At 38.8% G+C, this 24,809-nt stretch overlaps 1 protein-coding gene and 1 long non-coding RNA gene across 4 annotated transcripts in view; both read right to left on the bottom strand.

The window, feature by feature from the left end:
- LOC146517907 (A-type voltage-gated potassium channel KCND3-like) overlaps positions 1–24,809 on the bottom strand; it is a 112,467-nt gene that overhangs the window by 48,314 nt on the left and 39,344 nt on the right. The gene's annotated exons all lie outside the window — the stretch shown is intronic.
- Positions 20,804–22,814, bottom strand: LOC146517908 (uncharacterized). The gene is made up of 2 exons (XR_014874275.1): positions 22,761–22,814; positions 20,804–21,985 (listed from the first exon to the last, which is right to left on the bottom strand). It is a non-coding gene; the product is annotated as an uncharacterized LOC146517908 (long non-coding RNA).

The following is a 24,809-nucleotide window of genomic DNA, read 5'->3' on the forward strand; positions in this document are numbered from 1 at the left end:
TCCAAAACTAAATGAGAAGAAACAGAAAGTAAGGAGCTGCTATCCACCCAGATGGTAAACCAGACGCAGCTGATGACTTGCAAGTAAGTGTGTTGAGTGGTTTACTGGATTACAGCCACCAGTCTGGACAAGACTCTCCAAACAGCTGCTCAATACAGGTCATCTTCAAAATAAAGGATTTTGACCATTAAAGGACTATTTTCACAAACTCTCTCCAGTCCAATGACTTAACACTGCACCTTTGCTTCCTTTGGTATGTGGACATCAATGGAAATAAGTCCACACCCTGCCCTCCCTGTGAAAGCGTCACTTGCTAGATAATGGGAGCCACGAGTCCACAGCGTTGAAGCCAACATAGTGGATCGGGAGAAATACGTGGTCATAAAATGCATCAAAAAAATAAAAAATAAAATAAAAAATCCTGCAGCCAGGTGTAAGCTTTTAATACTAAACAAAACTCACAACAAAGGACAGATGGATTGACATTTATGGAATGCTTTTATTGCACTGACATCATCAACTCTAGTAAGGTTATCTGCACTTCACCTGTCTCCTCTCTGCTCTGCTCAAACTCTGTTGTACCATGACAAACAAAGGGAAGCAGAAGAGCAACACAAAAAAATGTTTAAAAAAAGCAAACAGAAGAGAGGAGAAAAATAAAATAGCGACCGCCTTACTGAAATGAAAAAAGCGCATAAAAACAAAGGACTTTATCAAATAGCTAATAATATGTTGCCAATGTTAGATAAACCTTGTTTCCTATCCCCAACTCTGACAAGTTTGTCAGGGGCAAAGAATTTATTCTTCAGGTCGGTAAAACCTTGGCTGTCTGAATCCGTGTTTTATTGGCACAGCACTGCGCCAGGTGGAATTACACAGACGTGGTTTTGACTGTTTCGATTATGCGAATAAGGTCACTAGTGGGTCTTTTCAAGAAGGAATGCAGTAATATTTCATGCTTGGTTGTCTGAACGATATACTGTGTTAAATAATAATAAATAAAATAAATAAATAAAAGAAAAATATCCCTACGTGATGTGACAAGAATGGCTGGTGAATTTTAAATCCACAATGCTGCAAAAGGAAAACAGTCAACAGGAAGGGCTTGACAGAAGAGACAGCACTGAGATCAATATCACAAAGGCTCGCTGCAGAGGTGTAAATCGGTATTACTATGAAGCAGCACCTGCACACTGTGCTTGTTCAAATTTCCAAACAGTATATTTTACCAGAATTTACTTCCCACCTCAGTTTACCTCTGTTTGGCTGAGAAACGTCTTACTGATGAGCCAGTACTGGTTGCATTGCTCTCCAGTAACACACGTCTCCCTTTCCACGTGTCGGCCTTTACTGGTGGTATATCCCTTCTCACGTTCAACCTCCAATCAGCTGTCTCTCCCATTAGGTTCCATTAGTGAGTGTGAGATGAGAACAGAAATGAAAAAAGCTTTCTTTGGGATCTTTTTAAAAAGCCTCCTAAGTAGGTTGAATGAGAAAGTAGGCTGCTAGAAAGGCTCCAGAGACCCAAGGAGCTACTGTTGTATCACTCGAGAGGAGTGGCATCCCACTTCAGGAGTCTACATAAAGAGATAGAGGATGGGAAAGGAGAGATGAGGTATTTGTGATGAAGCAGTCTGAGCGTAATTGGCCTCAAATGTATCAGCTGGAGTGAGGAGATGGCACATGTATTGCTTTGAGCAACACACAGTATCGATGTAGGCAATTCATTTAGGCTCCAGGCATTATTATGGTAATATCTTGGAAATAAAACGACTCCCTTGTTAATGTTTTAAGGTTTTTTGGCCCTTGGTGGTTCTGTGGTGGATGCTTCTGAAATATTCCTTCTTAAGGTGGGAGAAGCCACAGTCTATATGTGGCTTTGCAGCAATAGAAGACTCCTCTCTGGTATCATATAAAATAGAGAAATATCCTATGCATTTGAAATGTAAATTTCACTTCCATAACATGATATCCCATATACACACTGCTGGGAGAAGTTCCTTTCATTGCCAGTCCTAGATAAACAAAGAAACACATATATAAATACGTAATTTTTTTCCAAAGATTTTATCTATCTTCACTTATACTTTGGACAGGAGCTTAGTGTAGACAAAGGGAGAGCCAAGAGTTGCTGGATGTAAATGTTCACAAAAAGAAATACCCTGATGCTGGCGAGAAAAGAAACCTTTTTGAGTTTCCTTTGGTCACAGAACATTACAAGTGCTAAATCAGTGACTAAAGCATGTGAGACATGAATTTATGCATTTTATTATTATTATCACTAATACTATTGTTACTTTTCCCCCAGTGCACAGCAGGAAATGGTAACCATGTAACCACTCTGTGTCATACTTTTGTTTCTCTCTGTTTTCTGTTTCCGTGGTTCAAAGGTGTGACAAATCATGTTTTTTGAGAGCCGTCTATCATGAGCAATAATTAAGCTATAGTTAAAGAAAATATTTGAAGAAGATGGCATAACATAAAAAAAAAATCTTATATGTGCACAAATCAAGCGGCGATAATGTGATAATATTTACAGACTGTCAACAGGATTGTTTGGAACACCTACTTCACTCAAAATCCACCCAAATAAATTCCAGCGAAACGGAAAGTCGGTGCTTTAATGAGATACTTTAATTAAAATCTGGAGACAAAGATGGAATCTAATTTATAGGTAAAAACAGCAGTTCAGCAGAGTTTTTTTTTTACAGGATGCAAAACTAATAGCAGAAAAGGACTTCGTGTAGAGAAAGAAATGACAGCTTGAACTGTAAAAACAGTTTGCAGTTCAACAATTTACTGAAAAAGTACTCCTACTCATTCAAATTCGTATTCACATATTCACTGAAATTGTATAAAACTGAACGGTTAAAAAGGCTGGACTAAAAACTTTATTGAAAAAAATGATATAAAATACTTGGCCTTTGCGTCCAATAATGCAGCAAGAAACTGAAAGAACAATAAATATGATTTTTTTCAAGCATGAATACAAACTGACGATAAGTGAGTTTTACAGAGGTCAAAATGCATAAAAAACAGTTTCTGGAAATTTCATCATTAAGTCAACCTTGGAGCCTGAGGAGGCTTTCCAAGATATGCAGTACTTCAGTGCTTTTTCATTAATATTAGAAAAATGATTCACTCCAATACATAAATGACTGATAGATATAGTTTTGTCAGAATAAAAGATACATAGTGTCGCAAATGTCAAGAACATAAAAGTGGTTCAACCGTATTTTAGTATCATAGACACTGGAGCCATACATGAATATAGTTAGCTAAAATATGAACACAATCTTTTTTCCTATCACTGCATCTTAATAGACATGTACACCCTACCCACAGCAATCTGTAAAGCTCATTCACAACAGCAATGACTTTCTTTCCTCTGATGTTTCTAATTAAGGAATCTGAGCTTCAAGCAATTTGTTTTCCCTTGCTGGTTCAGTAGACCGTGCCCCTACGCCGACTGAATTCACACATGATGAAGAAAAAAAAAATAACAAGACTTGGTAAACTTCTTTGCATATTCTTTGAACCCAAAGTAAAACATTCAGATTGCAATTATTCCTGCTAGAGTAGTAAACCTGCCTACTCATCATCCAAATACAACTGGGAGTCTACAGCGGTGAACTTCACCTCTCTGTTGACACTTTAGAGTAAAAATGTATTGAATGACAACAATCTAAAAGTGGCTGGTGTGACAAAAATACAGAGAATTTTGCATTTTAACCTCCTAGGACCTGGCGTCCACATATGTGGACATCACATTTTGGGTTATTTAGACCAAAATAGTCAATTTTGCACCTGATATCCACTTACGAGGACATTATACTGCTACTGTCGAAATTTTAAATGAATATCCTCATATGTGGCTCTCATTTTTCTTAGAAACAAAAATTAGGTAAAAAAAAAAAATCAGGTAATTCTTTGTTTTTACATTCATCAGGTCCCAATCAGCCCAAATATCAAAGAGAAATTAAAAATGCATGCTGTGGATGAGTTCGGGTCTTAGGAGTAGGGATGGGTATCGTTTAGGTTTTATCCGATACCGGTGCCAAACCGGTACTTTTGAAATGGTGCCGGTGCTTAAATGGTGCTCAAACCGGTGCTTAAAGAATGGAGAACACAAAATTGGTCCAAAAACCTCTCATGTTCAGCTGTTTTTTTGTAAAAAGATAACAATGTTAGCCTTTTCTGCAGCTATGGGGCATATATGGTATCACTCTTGGCTGGAAGCAGTGCTTAAACAATGGAAAAAAACACAAACTTTGTCCAAAAACCTCTCATGTTTAACTGTTTTCCACTTTTTCTTTGGTCATTTTAGCCTTTTTGGCCAGGGTGAAGGGAGTATCTGCCATCAAACAAGAAGACAGTCGCATGTAGCTATGATGATGTTTGCTAGTTCACCTTACATGCATTAATGTAATAACGTGGTTAGCCTACTCAACGTAAATTACACACGAACAACATTAAGCTACTCACGCAGAGAAGAACGGCTGCTGCTGCCATCATCATCCTCATCATTTCTGCTACACTGGCAGGGCTAGGGGCCAGGACTCTCCTCTTCGGGGATGTTGCTAACTCCGGGTACGATAACAGGCACCACACCCGCAGTAGATGTACTCGGTGTGAGGTCTCGCAGCAAGCTATCAAATACGGCGCATTTCTCGGCTTTTAAAAAAAACGCTATGCGTCGCCAGGTGTTTCATCGGATTTGAGGTGTTACCTCCTTTGCACAGTATCACAGTATCAGCTTAAAGCACTTGTTGCAGGCTGCTGAGTTTGCATCTTTTGCTATGAAGTACAGCCAGACTTTTGACCGCTTCGCCTTGGGCATTTTTAATCTGTAGCTCTGCTCTAAAAGAACGTACGTACCTGGACCCGCCTACTATCCTCGGAAACGTAAAATGATTGGCTAGAATCTAAAGTGTGTCACAGCTCAGGAAAAAAAAAGCACCGAAATGAAGCACCGAAATGAAGCACCGAAATGTGCGCTGCTTTTCGGTCTGGTTACTACCGTTTATGTCAGAACCAGTGCCATCATGGCACCGGATACCGGTACCCATCCCTACTTAGGAGTAGAGATGGCACGATACCACTTTTTTATGTCCGATACCGATACCGATATCATAAATTTGGATATCTGCCGATACCGATATGAATCCGATATAGTGTGTTTTTTAATCAACAAAACGTTTTTTTAATATCTTGCTGCATTTTGTATAAGTTTATACTCAAGTTTAAATAAACAACAACACTAAAGCTATTCTGTTATACCTGTATGTAAAAAATACACTGCGTCCAAAATATTTCATAGTTCAGCAACACTGATCAATCTAATAAAGTTAAACCTGCTCCATCCTCCCTATTCTGGTATTTTAAAGAGTACTTAGAAGAAATATTAAGCAACCTAACTAATAGGGTTGCAAACTCCCAGCAAAAAACAAACAAACCACCCTCCACCTCATGATGCTTAATCGATGTAACCAAATTTAATTTGATGCAGGGGGAAAATGCACAAAAATAAATTTTGTAAATAAAAAAATAAACAAAAAGAATAATTAAATAGATTCAACATCTTTCTTCAACAGAATTGCAGACTGCACAGATGGTATCTTCCCAAAGGAAAAAGTACTATAGCTTACTAGGGTATATTAGACTTAACAGTTACTATATACAGTAATGGACTTCTATATATTTTACACAAGATTAAAACTTTGGGTGTAAGAGTCAGATAATTATTTATTAAAAACTAGACATTTTAAATGAGAATAAGAAAGAAAAGTATGTCTTTGTGCCCCCTTTTCCCTGTTCATGCCCTATCGGCCCCCCCTGGCTAAACTTTGCTAGATCCGCCCCTGCACAGTTACCAGCCGTCAGCTACGTAGAAAAAGATCCTGGTGTAGAAAGTAATATTAAATAAATTCTAACAACAGCTTATCAAGCTTAATAGTGCTGCTGTTGTTCAGCCGCTGGTTTCCTCTTTCTGGTGAGAAGTGGGCCAAAAACTAAGAAGAGAGACGGACTCGCGACAGAAAAGCCGATCAGCTGATCATTAAGCAGTTTCACGATTGCAGTAGCAGGAGAGAGAGAGAGAGAGAGAGAGAGAGAGGCAGTCGCTCCAGGTATGGTTGTTAAGCTTAACGTGGGAATGCTTTACAGACATTCAGAGATGAACTTACACACTTGCTTTACTTCTCTCTGGGAAAACTTCCTCATAGATGAAATGCTGGTTTGCTAGCAAGGCTACAAATACACACAGCGGCTCTATCACGTGATGCACACTGCTGCTACGTGCTACGGTTATGAGCAGAGTTACGCTGCGTAGCAAGTTTTGTGAGGTGCTTTTTTGATATTTAATGGATCGGATTACATTTTTTATTTCTCGCCGATATCCGATCCAGTAATTTGGGTCAGTATCGGACCGATACCGATACGTAATATCGGATCGGTCCATCTCTACTTAGGAGGTTAAAGTTTTTTTTTATTTTTTCTGTTTGGTTGATTCTCCCCATTCATTTTTCTCCTGGCTTCCCAAATGCAGCTGTGTCACAAGATTTGGAACTGATAGTAGATTTGTGCTGTATCAAGTCTCACTCCTCACCAAATGGCAGAAACACACCAACACACTATACTACAATAGGCAGAAGGCTATTAAAGTAATCTACTCATTCTAAAGTAATGTGTAAATGTGCAAATGTTCGAACCTAAAAGCAAGACACAGACAGCATGTGTTGTGCTATAAGTGCTGTTGTCCACCTAGAACACACATTTTTGCTTCATAATGTACCTGCATACCAACGATATCAGTTGTAGCTGAACAGCAACATTCCAGTATTGTTTTGTTTTTGTTACAGTCTCCACATAAAGAAACAGAGCGCCTGTTTTCTTCTGAACATTTCCAACATGTGTCTGGGATGTCAGGGGACCAAAGATTCAGCTTTTCAGGGTTGATATAAGTTCTCATTAACCACTTGCGCTGTAATAGCTTTATTCTCGCATTCGCTGATTGCTTTGAGACTTTAAGCACGCTGTTTCCCAATCAGCTTCTCGTATGTTTTCTTCTCCATGCCTCCAACCCATCTATGGTGGTCTTTTTATCATAATACATCAGTTGTGAAATTTTACCCTTCTGGTTTAGATTTTTAGGTGTGAGATTTTCAGTATGTAATAGTGCTGTTTTGGGTGTTTGGGTGGATGAAATAAAGTCTCTTAAAGAAATACATTTGGGGAATGTTTAAGTTTGACAAAGTTTGACATTTTATAACAGTTCATATGGACGATTTCCATTTAGGGCTCCATGGGAGCTGTTTTATGTTAGTATTTGCAATTTTGTTATGGAAGAAAGTGGGCTGATTTGTAGGTGTGCACGTGTTGCTCACCTCTGAAATGTAGTAAACTGACTGGCCTTTCTTTGGAATGAATAAAAATAAGGGCAAATAAACTAGAAATAACTCATTAAAGGACAATAATATATATCCCAACATTTATATCAACCAGTTTACTGCTGAAGATATTTGATGCAATAAGCTAGAACATAGACTAGAACTAGACCTGCGGATTGTATGAAGGCTGCATCTTAAATCACCTCTAGTTTTAAATTTTCAACTTGTGCTGAATAATAAAGAAACATAACACATACATGAAAAACTGTGTGTATGTACTACATGTACACATACCTACATCGTTAACCAGTCAGTGTAGATTAATTATTCCTAATGCTTAAAATCCGATCTTGCAACTTGCAGGTAACAGATCAGCAAATGAGAAATAAATTAGATTTTCCTGAAATATGAGCATTTCTAACACAGCTGCAAACTGTAATATAGCAGTGAAGTATAGCAAATTAGACTTGAAATTCAATATTGTTACATTAAATTATTAGAGGGAATGATTGTTATGATATTAGCTGCAGGGCAACTGATCCTTTGCTGTCAGGCGAGGTCAGTCAGCAGACATTTCAAATCAGTTACTACGGCATTAGGCAGCTAAATTGTGAAGCACAATAGCTGCACCCCAGACAAGGACTTTGTTATAATGTCAGTTTTAGGTGTACGTTTAGGTAATTCCAAGACTATTACCATCTGTTTGTGCTTGTCGCTCCAGGTCCTAGGCCTTTAAACAAACACTATTTACTTTGCCATTTCCCTGAGCAAACATCTGCTCAGCTGTGATAGGTTTTAAATATTAGGCAGAAAAGCTTCCCCGAGCTACCTGGCAGTCTCAGAATAAATTATAGTTGACATTTTCCATGAGGGTGATAATGCAGCGATTCTGTGCCGCTGGAAAACAGTTTATTTTCTTGTGTTATTTACATATGGGCTTCTTCCCCCTTTTGCTCAGCTTTCCTTAATGTGTGTGTCAGCTGTGAATGAATGAATACAAAGTATGAATACAGACTTGTGGACTTACCATTTGTGTCCCTGCAATTTTCAACATGTTTCTTGACTTTGTCTCTCACCTTGTATTTCATTTTAGTCTCTTCATCTTCCGGTCTTATCTCTCAATCACTCTCTCTCTATGAGTCCATCCAACTGCAGGCAAAAGTGTGAGCAGTATGTAATAGCATGAAAATATGAGTAACCCTACAGGGAAAGAAGATGTAGATCTGGTACATGAGGAGAATAACGATGGCATGGAGTCTGTCAAGTTTTCCTAGCGCTCCTTAGCTTAAAGACTTATTTCATTTTATTATAGCCTTTATTGCTAATGTATTTTTATGGTACACTTCTCACATTACTAAATATTTCAGTGCTTAACAAACGTCTTGCACGACTAACCAGTGTAAACTTTATACCACAGCTGCCCAAATTTAACAGTATTGTTAATTACAAAATTATTGTTTATGTTTCTGTGGTGGTTAATCCACCAGTGTGGTCAAGCTATTTAATGAAAATTATATTTTTTAACGCTAAAATATAATTATGGTTCTTATCCATGAATTTTAAAATTTACTGTTTTATAAAAACAATCTGAAAAAATAGTAAAGCACATTATTATTTTTGATTAGGATGGCAAATTGCAGTTATTTACTTTCATTCATGAACAACAAAATTAGTTTTAGGTTTTGAATGCTTGTTTGATTTCCAGTGTGCCGGCTCATTTCTGTATATATAACCATTCAATCAGCTTTTTCTTTTCCAAATAAATAACAATATAATTTTTTTTAGCATGAACCAGGTTTTGACAGATTTCTATAACGTTTTTGTTTTTACTTGTTTTTATGATTGTTGACTTGTTGTGCTATAACTGTCTATACTTATGCTAATGCTCTAATGCTAAGCTTTACCATTTGTATACAAACAAGCGTGACACCTACTGCAGTGGTTATCCAATTACCACATTGGAAGACATATCCCATTTTCTTGGAAAAGGTGTTATTCTGTATCGCAAGGGTCAAATTATTGGCTGGCATCAAGCCACAATACAACTAAGGAGATTCAAAATGACCAACATTGGGTTAAGAGCTGTGCAGTGCATCACTGAAAACCTGGATGCACAGTGGTCTGTCTTTAATGAGAAATGTGGTCAGAAAAAAATCTCTTGACGCAAGAATTTGGTGAAATCAGATTGTAAAAAAATTGAATATTGCATATTTCTACATATACAATGCAAAGAGAACTCAAGGGATTGGGACCAAACAGCTGTGTAGCATTAATTAAGCAATGTATGAATTAAGTTACTACTCCATCATGCCTAGTGTCTACTATACAAGCCTATGGGTGCAGGGTTATAGTCTGGGATTGCTTCAGTTAGTCAGATTTAGGTTCAGCAATGTCATGCGCCCAGAAAATGTTGCCAAACTACCAAAATACACTGAATCACAAGATTTTTCTATCAATGGATTTTGTTCTGCCCTGATGGCATTGTCATCTTGGAATATGCCAATGCCAGGATTCATCAGGCTCAGACTGTGAAACTGTGGTTTAGGGAGCATGAGACATCAATCCATCACACATGGATTGGCCACCACAGAGTCCAGACTTTAACCCCTTTGACGGAATTTGGGATGGGATGGTCCAACTCTCCCATTAATACAAAAGGTTGATAAAATATAAAAAGTGTCTCTCTGGATGGCTTATTAAATTATGCCACAGCAAATGTGTGCCATTATCAGAGGTAAAGGCAGTCCAATGAAATGTTAGAGTGACTGCTTTTAGCCAGCGGTGTACACTGAAGCAGTGTTGTGTGACTTATGGTTCATCCCTACCTTGCTGTGTGAATCTTCACAATCATAAATGCATGTTACCATTGTGAAAAAAAGGAGACACATGGCACCTGAAAAAATCCTGAAACGACACTTTGAAATTCTTATTTGTTTCGTTTTAGCCCACGTTTAAAAATGCTGAAAGAACAGGTCAAAATGTGTTTTAGCAATGTACAAATCTTTTTCTCTCACCAGTCGTTATAATGATCCAGTATTAACTTTTAGAAGCTTGGAGAGTTCCTCAGGAATAGAGGATGGTGAATCTCACAAGAGCTGAATATCTGAGTGAACTACATCAAAATTAAATAAATCTCAAATAAACTTGTAGTTAAGTGCTTTGCCTCTTCTGGTCAAATAGAGAGCTAATCAGACCTTTGTTTCAAATGCCAGATTATTATTGCACTGGACTTTAATAACTGGTATGCCCATTAAATCAGATCAGGTGAGAATAATGCCGTTTTTATTAGTTTTACTGTATTTCACGAATTTCACCGTGATGCACCAAACCACTTTTCTTTACTGTGGGACAAATGCATCACAGAACATGTTGGGCGAAGCCAATAAACATGATAAATGAACACATCGGCACTGTGTATGTGCCTCCGCGCCTCTTTCTGATTACATACAATATTGTCATCATCTAGCTGTCACACATGATGATGTGTTTGCAGGCTGCAGTTGGACACCGTGGATGGAGAAGAGAGGTGACTACATGCATGATGAATATCGTTACTACCATGAATGATTGAGAATGTGAGGTACAAATCCTGCTTAATGCTTACTGTAAGGTGGATTTTATAAATTGAAAATTTATATCCACTGGGCTAACAGCAAGATTTGATGATTACAATAATCCATCAAAAAGCTTTTTGGCTTTTCATTTTGAAAGTCTTTCATACCTGGTTTACTGGATGTGGTGTGAGGAGTTAAGTGCAACAGACTACAGTCTTTAAACCTTGACCGGAGGCCTGCAGAGTTGGCAAAGAGACTGTATACAGACTGTATATAAAACAAGAATTTCTCTTTAAAAGTGAAGCTAATGCATAACACCTGGATTCTTTCTAAAGGTAAAAAAACTTCTTATTTTATTTTATCTAACTTCATGCAAAATTTTTAAGTTAAGGTCCAGTTTATAGTAAAATAGTCAGAGTTAGGGTCTGTCTGTGGCCTCAGAATCTCATCTCTGCTTTTTGCGGATGATGTGGTTCTGTTCGCTTCATCGGGTGAGGGCCTCCAGCTCGCACTGGAGCGGTTCGCAGCCGAGTGTGAAGCAGCGGGAATGAGGATCAGCACCTCCAAATCTGAGGCCATGGTTCTCAGCCGGAAAAGGGTGGAGTGCCCACTCCGGGTCGGGGATGAGTTCCTGCCCCAAGTGGAGGAGTTCAAGTATCTCGGGGTCTTGTTCGCGAGTGATGGGAGAAGGGAGCCGGAGATCGACAGACGGATTGGGGCTGCGGCTGCAGTAATGCGGACGCTGCACCGGTCCGTCGTGGTGAAGAGAGAGCTGAGTGTAAAAGCGAAGCTCTCAATTTACCGGTCGATCTACGTCCCTACCCTCACCTATGGCCACGAGCTGTGGGTAGTGACTGAAAGAACGAGATCGCGGATACAAGCGGCAGAAATGAGCTTCCTCCGAAGGGTGGCTGGCCTCTCCCTTAGAGATAGGGTGAGAAGTTTGGCCATCCGGGAGGGGCTCAGAGTAGAGCCGCTGCTGCTCCACATCGAAAGGAGCCAGCTGAGGTGGTTCGGGCATCTGACAAGGATGCCCCCTGGGCGCCTCCTGGGTGAGGTGTTCCAGGCATGTCCCACCGGGAGGAGGCCCCGGGGCAGACCCAGGACACGCTGGAGAGATTATATCTCTCGGCTGGCCTGGGAACGCCTTGGTGTTCCCCCGGATAAGCTGGAGGAGGTGGCTGGGGAGAGGGAGGTCTGGGCCTCTCTGCTTAGGCTGCTGCCCCCGTGACCCGGCCTCGGATAAAGCGGATGAAGATGGATGGATGAATGGAATAATTTACTTATACAGCAGGAGCTTGGAAGTACTGAGCAGAGTAACTAAAATTTGTTTTAAAGTATTCTTACAGCAAATCTGTAAAGCGTATCTTTAAAACAAACTCCAAAGTTTTGACTTAACGAATTAACCTGTCATTAGAAAAAAAACAACCTTTTAATCTTGAGTAACACATGCTCTTACCTTGACCTGGTCCCCTGTGAGCTGCTTGAGACTTGAAGCCATGTGACAGAAATAACAGAAAAATATATTTCATTTCTGAAACCCCCCAAAACAGCTGACACAGCTCCTCTTGGTCACATTTTGTAGCATCTTTGCTCATTTTTTCATCATCCTCCATCTGTCTTCATTGTTTTTGAATGCAGAGGCAGAGCCACTACCTGCTGGTAGCACACTGTCACACCACCTGGCCAATTAGCTAGCATTATCCAACATGCTGTTTATAAATGTTGCAAATCGTCTGCTTTATAAATTGTGAATCATGATGCTTGTCCTTTTAAAAACAATACATTGTGGAGTGTTAACCAGTGTTGGTCAAGTTACTTGAAAAAAGTAATCAGTAACTAATTACTGATTACTTCCCCAAAAAAGTAATCCCGTTACTTTACTGATTACTTATTTTCAAAAGTAATTAATTACTTAGTTACCTTTTAAAAACACCATTTACAACCTGAATAGGTGATAAAGCGATAGATCTTTCAGCCCAATTCTACTTTTTCTGCATAATCCATCATACAAAATGTAATCAAATGGAAAAGTCTCTTTTTAAAACTTGTTTTATTAGTTTTAATCTTTTAACTTTATGCATCAAGCAAAAATTAAATTATATGCAACATTCTCTGACTGGAAGAAATTAGTTTAACATTTAAACCTATTTTCTGCACATTCCAGCACATAAAATAAAATAGTTTTTGTGTGTTTACACTCACTCTTTCAAATAAATGCAAGTAAAACACAGCAGAAAATAAATAAAGTCAAAGACTAGCGGTCCTGTTGCCCTGTAAAGCAGGAGTGGGGTTAGGCGGAGGTTTACCCTGGTGCAGATGTGCCGCAGCGGTCAGTGGAAGAATCCGCGAGTTTCCCTGTGAGTTTCCCATTACGTGGTAGCGCACTCGGTGCTTGCTTGGAAGTTTAGGGGTTTTTCTTCGCTGTAAAAAGAAGTTTTCTTCCCACGCACAACGGACACTAATGTTTTTGTCACTTTTTATGGAATCAAACTCAAAGTAAGGTCAGTACTTTCACGCTTTAAACGCTGCACGCTCATACTCTCTCTGCACTCGATATATGATCCATTGTTGATCTGCACACAGCTGTTGTCACAAACGTTGCACTCGCTTACGTCACTGTCATGAGACATTCTCGCAAAAAAATCACGGTTTTAGTAACGCAGTAACGCAGCGTTCCTACGGGAAAGTAACGGTAATCTAATTACCGTTTTTGCAATAGTAATCCCTTACTTTACTCGTTACTTGAAAAAAGTAATCGGATTACAGTAACGCGTTACTGCCCATCTCTGGTGTTAACTATCATTTAATTTTTTGCATCATATGAAGCACGTGCTATAAATATAGTTCTCAATTCAGCATGCTTCACAGTGCTCCTAGAGGTCAGTGCTCCAGCCCAAGCGAAAGCTTTACAAGTAAGTACATGAACCAATGGATGACATTATGGTGGCTATATGGATTATTAATTCAGAGTAGTGTATAATCTGGTAATAAAGAGTACATTGTTTTTTTATTAGCTTGCAAAAAATTTGCAAATGCATACATAAACAAAAACAAGTACACAAAACTTACACATTTTGCTCCATTTTATTAATAGGACTATGGCAGCTATGTTAATGTTGAACCTCTTATACTATCTATAGTGCAAGGAATATTTGAAAATAAATCTAAGCTTTTTCCCCCCTTTTTCACTGCTAGGCTTCTATTTTGAAGTGTGCCAGGGGACGAAATGTCCATCTTAATCTCCTGAGATCAGTTCCAAGTCTCCGACAAGATGGGAAGAGGAAAGCATTGCAGGGTACGCTTAATAAAGACACAGAGGTGAAATAAAAGTATGAGACTCATTTTGAACAAATCCCTTTTGGAGCTGGCGGCTTGAGGATATAAGATGAAAGAAATGCAAAGCCATATCACAAAAGTAAAGATAAAGCGAACATCTCCGTATTTCAATGTATAGCAGAAAAAGGGAAACACGTTTCCATGTATGTTCCCGACAGCCAAAACTAAAACCTAAGACAAAGCATAACAGTTAGAAATATACTATTATCGATTCCTCTGAAGCTGCATACTCCCCCTCGCGCCACGTCTCCACCATCATCCCCCTGCTTTCATCTTGCAGAAGCTGGGGTTGGTGAGAGAGAACAGAACGTGCTTGTGCTTTTCAGAGCTCTCTACCCACCGTGGTCCACAGCAGGGGGAGTCTATAACTCCAATGTACCCTCCCCATCCCACTCAAGCTCTGAGGCTTCATGTAGTACCCTTTCAGCCTGACCTCAGCCTTTAACAGCAAGTACAAAACCATAAAGAGACCACCTCCCTGGATGCCATCGCATTGCACCAAAGCCTCTATTACTGAAACAATTTTAGGTGAATTCAGGGAAAACTGTCAGAGGTGAGGAAGGTAATATCTTGCATTCTGACCTCAAAGGTAAGTTAGCTGAAATGATTTCTAACATCTAGCAATAACGAGCCAACTGTGTTTTATAGGTTTAATTTCAATTAAAGTGTTGTTCGCCCTTGTAGAGAGCTGTATCCCTATTTTCATAAAATATTACATGTATCGAAAAAAATAACAAGGATGTAGCTTCCAGCTCTTTAAAAGTGAAGCTAATCCAAAAGGGCATCTTTCTAAAGGCAAGAAAACTCAACAAATTGAAGAGTAGTCTTGGTTTTAAAAAAAAGTATGTAGAGTAAAAAATTAATTATCTGTTAGGTAAATGTCAAAATATGTAAAAAGAAATTCTCTGAAAATACACAGAAACAGATCGACCATTTCTCCAGTGCTAGTTACACAATACAAAGGGCAACACAGGCATGAACGTCCAATAAAATCATTTGAACTTTAAGTTTGTTCACTGGTGCTCTGTTGACAGGTGAGCAGCTACAACTGAAATCAAATAACTTAGTCAACCTTTGCCAGCGCTCACTGGTACTGAGTGCAATTAGAACAAGGCTCTGTAATTTACAAATCACCTTGTTTTGCTGTCTGGGGGCATCTACGGTGTCCAGCTGTCACTGGGAGAACGAGATGTTTGTTTATCGCAATCAAACAGAGCAGGCAAAAGCACCAGATTTCACAAATTACATCCAGCCACTTAGGTGCACCATCCTACTTGGGAAGGAAATATAATTGCAACAGCGCACTGAGATCAAGACACTAGTGAATTCAGAGAATGAGAGATGAACCTGTTTTCTGTTGTATACACAGGAAAACAAAAATGAATCTCAGGACACACTGTAAAGAAAAACTCATACGGGAAATATTCATTTCATTTCCTCCCTCGCCTGTCTCTTTTCAGAATTCCATTTATTCTAACTCTTAATACAAGACATGCCCCACAGGACTTTAGAGGTCAAAATGATTAACTTTTTTAAAGAAATTGCTCTCTCCAGTATCTCTAGCTTTTAGTGTTTAAATTGTGTATATGTGTGAGAGCAAAAGGTTTACGCTCCCCTATTCTACACATACAAATACAGACACTTTTACTATGGAGCTCTGAAAACTGCAGCCATGAAAAATAAAAGCTTTTTCTTCTCATTTTCAAAAAGCAGCCACACAATTAATCCTGAATTCAATAAACATATTGCAGCATTGACGTATTGTAAGGATATATTAAATCCTGTGTGAATGAATGCTTACATATATTTAACAGTCAAAGCTGATATACTTAATCAGAATGAAAGGTGAAGAGAAATAGGGGTGATAGACCTTGTTTTCCAGTCTAGAAAGGCAATGGTCTTCTATATAAATATAGTCTGTTGTAGGCAGTGTTGGGGAGTAACGGAATACATGTACCGCCGTTACGTATTTAAAATACAAAATATGAGTAACTGTATTCCGTTACAGTTACCGTTTAAAAAGGTGAAGAATACAGTTACTTTGTTGAAATAAATGGATTACATGGCGGTACTTCCCTGTTTCATATTGTGGCGGGTCAGGCCTGTTTGGGTTTTGTTTGACAGCTACGTTCTGTTGTTCCAGGCGGCAGCGTTACGGTTGCCATGGTTACAGGGTGACGCTCTCTCTCTCTCTGTGTTTCCTGGGTGAGAGAGCGGCTTTTTGTTGTTGTTGTGCTAAGCTAATAGGCAGAATGCTACAGGTATAGCTCTAAAGAATGTAGCATCATAGGCAGTGTAGTCCGTGCTGCAGGGAGAATGGACTGCCATACACGTTATGTGTCTGTGGGCGAGGGACGGAGAAAAAGGAAAAGTTCGAGTTGTCATCGAGCAAAAACGGGAGCTGGAAGCATGTAAATATAATAATAACCACTGCAGCCAAGAAGAGAGCCTGACGAGCCCAGTTGTAAGTAAGCTATTAAGACTCGACTGTACGCTGTGTTCGTGTTTTCCTCTGAAACAATAAGTTCCGTTGGAGCAGCCTTTCGATGCCTCTCTCTGTCTCTTGCTAGCAAAGTTGACCCAGACAACAAAGTAAAGCTAGTTTTCGGCTACGAGCCCGACACAGAACCCGAACCCGAACCGTAGTAAAGGGACCTCTGGCTAATACGGCCAGAGGTCCCTTTACTACGGTTCGGAGCCGCAGACCTTCAGTAACAGTAATAAATCACAGCAATAGTACATTCATGTAGTTGTAAACAGCATGATAATATATTAAGTAATCCAAAGTATTCAGAATACGTTACTCTCATTGAGTAACGTAACGGAATACGTTACAGAATACATTTTGGGGCATGTATTCTGTATTCTGCAATGGAATACATTTTAAAAGTAACCTTCCCAACACTGGTTGTTAGGTTGTTGCTAGGTAACATGGCATTAACTGATATATATATATTTACCTTTGCAGATATAAACTACTGTAGCCAAATTAAAATGATACAACGCTTTCACAAGGTGCTATACTGTTGATGCAGAAATGCTACAAATGGCTAATTCTGCCCTGTTGGCAGGTGGTTGCTAGGTGATGCTAATGTGGCAGTATGTCTTATAGATAAGAACCTTAGTGGTCTAAGATATACCTGTTTTCCAAGTTTGGTTGCTCAAATCCTGATTGTGTAGGAGGAATTGGGGGAGAGATGGACAGAAAGTCAGCTCACATTCAAAGTCATGTTCTTGTGCACCTCAGGACCATTTGCAACAGCTGCTATGTTTGAATTCTCAGTCCTGTTATGTTTCCTTGTACCCCTGTGTTGCATGCAGGATGTCCTTTCTTTCAAAAAAGCAGTCTTTTGAATTTCGTGGAATTCTACACTTACAGTGTGACACCATGGCATTAAATCACAGTGTGCAACATGATGAATGTCGGAGAAAACGATGCGCATTCTTTCACTCTCATTTCTCACCTGATTTGCTTCCTTTGTGTTTGAGATTGTGGAAAGAAACAAACAAAAAAATGGTTAACTTTTGGCCAGATCGCCAGTTTAATGAGACTTCAAGCAGGTAATCATAGTTTGAAACAAAACTGATTGTTTACTCTCAGCACACGTTTGAAGTGCCTGGTGAGATTACAGACTGATCTAAAAATAATAGCCACGCTGGAAGCTGTCTGGATATGCCAGAGAGGATGACCTTTATTGGGAGATCATCCAATTATACATTTTTTAGGGTCATTTTCTCAGAATGTTTCAATCACACTTTGATATTACTCTATATTTGTTGGTCTATTCGTTTCTTATTTAATTCTATACACCATGTGAGGTTATGTGAGGTTAGCATAACTGTAATTCGGTTGTTTTTACATGACAATAAATTGAAAATCTTGAATTGAAAATGGTGACTGTGAGGAGCTGAGTGAATACTAACTGAGGCAGACTGTAGTGTGCAGCTTCTTTAAAACTCATCCAAATAGTATGAAGTAATTTTCCAAAGCCCTGTTTTTCACTCTGTATGTGTATGCCTCATGTTCTACACGCAGAGCAGAGCGAAGCAGTCAAGAAAAAGGGAAACAATGTTAAAAACAAGTCTATGCGATGCTCTGTTTTTTCTCTAAGAGCTAACAGAACTATCATGAAGTCCTTGGCCCAACATCTAATATTTGATATTTCTGCAGGTCTACAGATTCCTATCCTGGCATGTATCAGTCATAATCCAGTCGCCTGAACTGAAGATTGTCTTTGAACTGCTATCGCCCAGTTTTCACTTAAAACTTTTCACTGATTTAAGCGTCTGGGCAATTTACAATTCAGCCTGCCAGCTGCTCAGAAATGGGGCAACAAGACTGATTTTAAAATTTAGGAGCTGGAGCCAGGGATATTTATTATTCAGAAGCTGGGCATAATTTTTTACAGACTAGCAGCACACAGTATTTTCTGTATCAGAATACAAAGCGTTTTAAAGACTATTCACAGTTTAACTCTATGTTTTAATCTTATGTATTAGGTCAAGTGGGTGCACATGCTTTGCCCTTCATTTTAGAGATTTGCAGCTGTGCGATTTTGCAGAAAGCATAAGAACACATGATTAGAAACCTAATTTCACATCTGGTGTGACAGCTATGGCATCATGTGGAGCTTGTGAGTAGTCACAACACTACTCATAAGCTCCACATGAATGCACATTCCAACTAAGACCACACTGAACTCAGTGTTCGTGGAAGTCCCTGAAGGATCACGGAGCGGTGTGATCAGGCACTCATCTGGCTCAGCCTCTGCCTGCAGCCCAAGGGACCCAAGCCTTGTATTAATGGCATGACAGTATATGTACACTGTACTACCACAGAATTAAACTCGCTTTAACAGGTGGCCTATTTGGCTACAGCACTTTAATTAATACCAACGAGGCTTTCAGGTTTGAGTTTTGGGTTCATCACTCAGTCAACTGTGTTTTTGTGTGTTTTCAGCTGCTTATGGCTGATTTGAAATATTGCCTCAGAGATTATCACTCTCTTTCATCCAGAGCAGTTCAAGAAGAGTTTTGATCGACTTGGCAATAACTGCACGGGAAAATCATAATGAAATTTAGGCGACATACGACAAACACACATCATTTGTGTTGTGTTTTTCTCTCACTAAGGAAGAGAATCAATTATAAAGCCAAAAGTAACAAATATCTGAACATACAGTACAGTTTAAAAATTCGTATTTTAATATTAGATGTGCATAAAGCATGTAATTGTATACAGTTTTCCACAATTAATCATAAAATGGCATAAAAACAGTTCACAGAGGCTACATTTTTAACAAATCCTTGCAAAATTCTCATTACACTGCAGTTGGTGCATTTTTACAACATTTCTAATATCATCCATGACCTAGATTTTCTAAATGTATGTTTTTTTCTTCTTCTGTCATTTCACACTCTATGACAGCACTACTTATTTCACCATTACCCGCCAGTGCTGTCTGTGAGAACGCAAGTGTCTGACTCAGCAGATCAGACATTTATTGGTCGTCATTCTGATTGTGATCTAGTGAGAATAGAGCAGGTAATTTCACAGTATCCCACTGGGATTCACGTGTTTCCCGTTCTGCAAAGTCTACCCAGAATTTTCAGTAGTGGGGAGACATCAGACTCGAGTTCATGTCCTGACTTCCCATATGGAAAAGAAATAGTAAAAACTTATATGACTTAACTCATGAAAGTGGCCACTTTCATGAGTAAATCATATAAGGCTTACATGATTTACTCATGAAAGTGGCCACTTTCTCATTACTTTCATATATTGTTTTAGTAAGTATCCAAAACATACAAGTTTCATTATATAATTTTTCAAGGGATCTTATATCTGTTTTTACTCTTTATAATTTATAAATCTTACTTTATAAGATTTATATATATCTTTTCCATATGGGTTGAGTTCATGTGTGAAGACTTTATTTGGCTTTCTGATTTTTAATATTCTGTTCCAAGTATTGGAAATTCAACATCACTGCAGATTCTCTCAAACTGCAAACAAAGTATTTAAACTACACACAGTGACTAAGGCTACGTTCACACTGCAGGTCTTAATGCTCAATTCCAATTTTTTAATCAAATCCGATTTTTTTGTCTGCTTGTTCACACTACAAATAAAATGCGACAGCAAACGCGCTCTAGTGTGAACGCTCAAAGCGCCCGCATGCGCAAAAGAAGATGTCACACACAACGCGCTCTGTTTAGACCCAGAGCAAACAGTATTGTTTGACTGATGGCCCTTAATATAAAGACTTCGGACTTCACGTTTCACAATTTTTGCTTTAAGTTATTTTGTTATTTACATAATAATCTAAATAACCTAATAATGATCCTTATTGCTGTTTTAGAGGAGCGGTGCTTCAAAGGATAGCTGCAGATTTCTGTCAGAATCTGCAGATTATACAGTACAAATAAAATGTTCACGTTTCTCCAACATTGTCTTCCCAACAGTTTCACCGGATGGCCAGGAAGCGTTCGGGATGTCTTCTCTGGCGCTGATAATTGGCGTCTGTCTTGTGTCAGTGACGTAAAAGACGGATTTAATGCGACTTGACCGTTCACACAGCAGTCGCTTTCTGAAACATCGGATATGTATCGGATTCAGTACTCAATACGAAAGTGACCCAGATCGGATTTGAAAATATCGGATTTGTGCCGTCCACACTGTCACACCATGATCGGATATGGGTCGCATAGGGTCAAAAAAGTCAGATTTGATGCGCTTTCACCTGCAGCGTGAACGTAGCCCAAGTTTCATTAATGGTGCACTGATTCTGAAGCCTGTTTACCCTGCTCTTCTACATGACAGTGCAATTAATCAAATTTTTATTTTCAATTAGAATTTGGGCTTCCACCAATTCTGCAATTATCCTAATTATTATTCTTTTTCGTAATAGTGCTCTTGTTTTGTGTCGAGGTATAAATGCAGATCACCTCTTTCTGCCCACTCTAAAAGCTCAAACTAACTCCCCACCATACTGCAGCAGGTTTAGCTCAGGTGCATGGAAAACGATGGAAAAAGGCCCATGTCAATAAAAATGTAATTAAAAGTTTAACAAGTGCATGACGTTTCAAAAGTAACCGTGCCCTGAGCGATGACCATAATAAATTGGTACCTCTTCATGCTGGGTCTGGCTGTAATCTGAGAAAGTGACGTTAGCTGGTAGCAGAGATAGAGAGGCTAGCTACTTTAACAAGAATACAACACAAGTATATGCAGGATATTATCAAACATGCTTTCAATTACCTGCATTGAAAGAGATAAAGCAAAATAAAACAACTCTTCCTGGTTTTTTACCTTTAAGCAAAACAGCTATTTTATTTGTGTTGTTATTGCATTTTGGAAGTCTGAGTGAGACTGAATTAATTCAAAATTGCCACTGCAGTGCTTTTTCCTGTCATTAGTTTTACACCCTGATTGCATTTATGTCATTATTCATTGGGCTTTAAATCCAGGTTGCACCAATTATTGTTTTTCTTTGATTTTGAGGAAAAAAATGAACGTGTGCCTGTGTGTGGACTTTGTTGGCACTGTGGAAATGTGGGGCTCATTCTTATACAGGTCTGCTTCAAATGTCCTAAAGTAGTCAATCATATTCACTTAAAAATGAAATTAACCTCCCAACAAACGTAGATGTTTACATCTGCGCTGTAACTGCAATAAGTTAATTAACCGATTCGCACTACAACCTGCTTTGCTTTATCACCCCTAAAGGGAAGAGCTGAAAGATTAACTCAATAGATTTCAACTAGGGGAAACATTTTTAGTTAATGAGTCGTCTAGATTTGATGTCATATTACTGTTATGTTCACTTCCACAACTGCATATTGATTATTATAGATTAACCTTCTGTTAATAAGCAGTAAAGCATTTTTAAGACATCTACTAAAATTTGTATCCCTTCATGCTGTCAATATTCCACTTTTGATTGTTAATATCTGTTGTGCTAAAATGCTACAAAATGTTAATCTAGCTCATAAGATGCTTTTTGGGGCATTTTCACCTTTAGTGGGCAATTTATCCTGAAGAGGCTGACAGTGAACATGAGGCAAAAAACATGAACATATTTAAGATATTGCTGTTAAGAGGTGTAAACCTTAGAAGACTGTGTAGAGTATGGAGTAATTGCTGCTCCATCTGATTTATCCCTGCTGATGACTGCAGACGACGAGACTGCATCTAAAATTTAACACAACCCATTCAAAAAGTGATAAATGGTGAGATACCAGACAACAAAACAGAGAATGAAAAAGATATTTCAGCAAATAAAATAGTTCTCTTTTTGTCAGTGGTATTATTTTCTGTTCAGTGCATTACACCGAGTTATACTTGTTTATGCAACATTCTTACCTGTGTATATTCTAACTCTGTTACTGTATCTAAAAAATGTAAAATTATAGAAACATTCACTAAATGATTTTCAAAATCTTTTTTCTTAAGCTCACATTAAGCTATATATACAACCTGCTTTGCCTCTTATCTGTAGTTATTTTTATTTAATTTAATAACTGTACAGTAGGGCTGGGCGATATATCGATTTTTTTAAAAATATCGATATATTTTCATACGAGATATAAGATGTGACAATATCCTTTATATCGATATAGTCTATGTTACGTTATAATTATAGTTGTGTGGAGCCACAAGTTTGCCTCTTTCGTCCACTTTTGTCTCTGTGCAACGTTACTCGACCTCGCCTCTCCTTCACTGAACACAACTCCCCCTCCTCCCCCATAGCTTCACCTGCAGGCAGCGACAAGATGGACACGGCAAATCTCCGTTAGCGAGTTGTGGGGCTGGACGGCGTCAACGTGTTAGCGAGCTAACCGCGCTAACCACGCTAACACGGCCTAAAATCCCTTAATTTTCTCAAAAGTTGACAGCGCGCCTTATGTATGAATTCTGGTTGTGCTTACTGACCGCGAACCTATTTTAGGTGGCAATCAGCAATCTGTCAAAAAATGTTTTAGTACGACTTTGCTAAGCTACGGAGCCGCAGCGCTTGATGGATTGTCGGAGCATTACGGCTACCGAGGAGCCTCGTGATACGTACTGTGCTTCAACGTAATATTACCGTATTGTGTGTGTATAAGGGCCAGAAAGAGGATTTCAAACTCAAGGCTGTTAGTCACGCAGTAGAAGTTGGGAACAGAGCAGCTGGGAAATCTTTGTTATTATGCTCAGCGTGTGTTAGTTTACATTTTGACTGCACAATTATGAGCTTTTTGTTATGCACAAAAACAACATTGTTTTCTTTTATTTATGGAGCATGATTATTTAATAAATGCTGATAATTTATTTTTGAGTAATTTCTTCATGTAAATCTATGCTGTATGTAAATAAAAATGCCTGTGTGACATCTGGGACACAGTGTGACTAAGAACTCTCTTTTTGTTCTTAACTTATGGCTTTAAAAAAATATTGAGATATATATCTTATATCGCCACCCAGCTAAAAAATATCGAGATATGAATTTTGGGTCATATCGCCCAGCCCTACTGTACAGTACTCTCTGTATATAGTAACCATTGTCCTTGATGTAAATATGTAAGAAAAATTGTGTATGTTTCTGTTCTGTGTCCTGTGTACTGTTTGTTTGTATGTGTCTTTTTGGCTGCTGTTACAACCAAATTTCCCCTTGTGGGACAATTAAAGGATTATTCTATTCTATTCTATTCTATTCTAACCAGCAAGCATACATCAACCTCTAAATCAGTGGTTCTTAACCTGGGTTCGATCAAACCCCAGGGGTTCGGTGAGTCGGTCTCAGGGGTTCGGCAGAGCCTCCGCCGTGACATGCACGGCTCATTTTGTGCACCAGTAAAAAACATATCTATGTCTTGAATTTGAAAAAAAATCATATTTTATTTTTCACTAAAGAGGGGTTCAGTGACTGCGCATATGAAACTGGTGGGGTTCGGTACCTCCAACAAGGTTAAGAACCACTGCTCTAAATGCAATGCAACAAAACCGCCTAAAGGTCACAGAATTAATTTCAAGTCTTAATGACACACGATGCTCTTTAGGGTGTCAGCCTTCCTGACACGAGCATACTAAAAGTGGTAATGCCTTATTGTGGCTCCCAATTAAGACTTGTGTTAAGTTGTTTTAGCATCTTGCTTCACTAGTTGTACTGTTCATTTATGATACTACATGCACAGACAGACACACACATGCACCTATCTTTCTTTGCATTTTTCAAATAACAGACTTGAATGTTAACAGAATATTAGTTGGCCAACGTCTTATTGATGAGGTTGTGATTGCTTTGCCTGCAGGATGCCACCTGTTTGGGTGTGGGCGGACATCTATCAGTGATGCTGACGTACACAATCATTACCATTAATGCCCTTCTCTGTTTAAATGTAATAACAGCATCAGGCATTGCCATGTGTAACTTTTCCTTAAGTAGAACCACATCAAGTACCTCATGACACTGCATACATATCAGAGCATTGGCTCTCTGCCTGATCTCAGCACCGCAAATGATCTAGTATGAGCTCTGCATCTATA

Source organism: Neolamprologus multifasciatus, chromosome 5 (assembly GCF_963576455.1).
Source record: "Neolamprologus multifasciatus chromosome 5, fNeoMul1.2, whole genome shotgun sequence".
NCBI lineage: Eukaryota > Metazoa > Chordata > Actinopteri > Cichliformes > Cichlidae > Neolamprologus > Neolamprologus multifasciatus.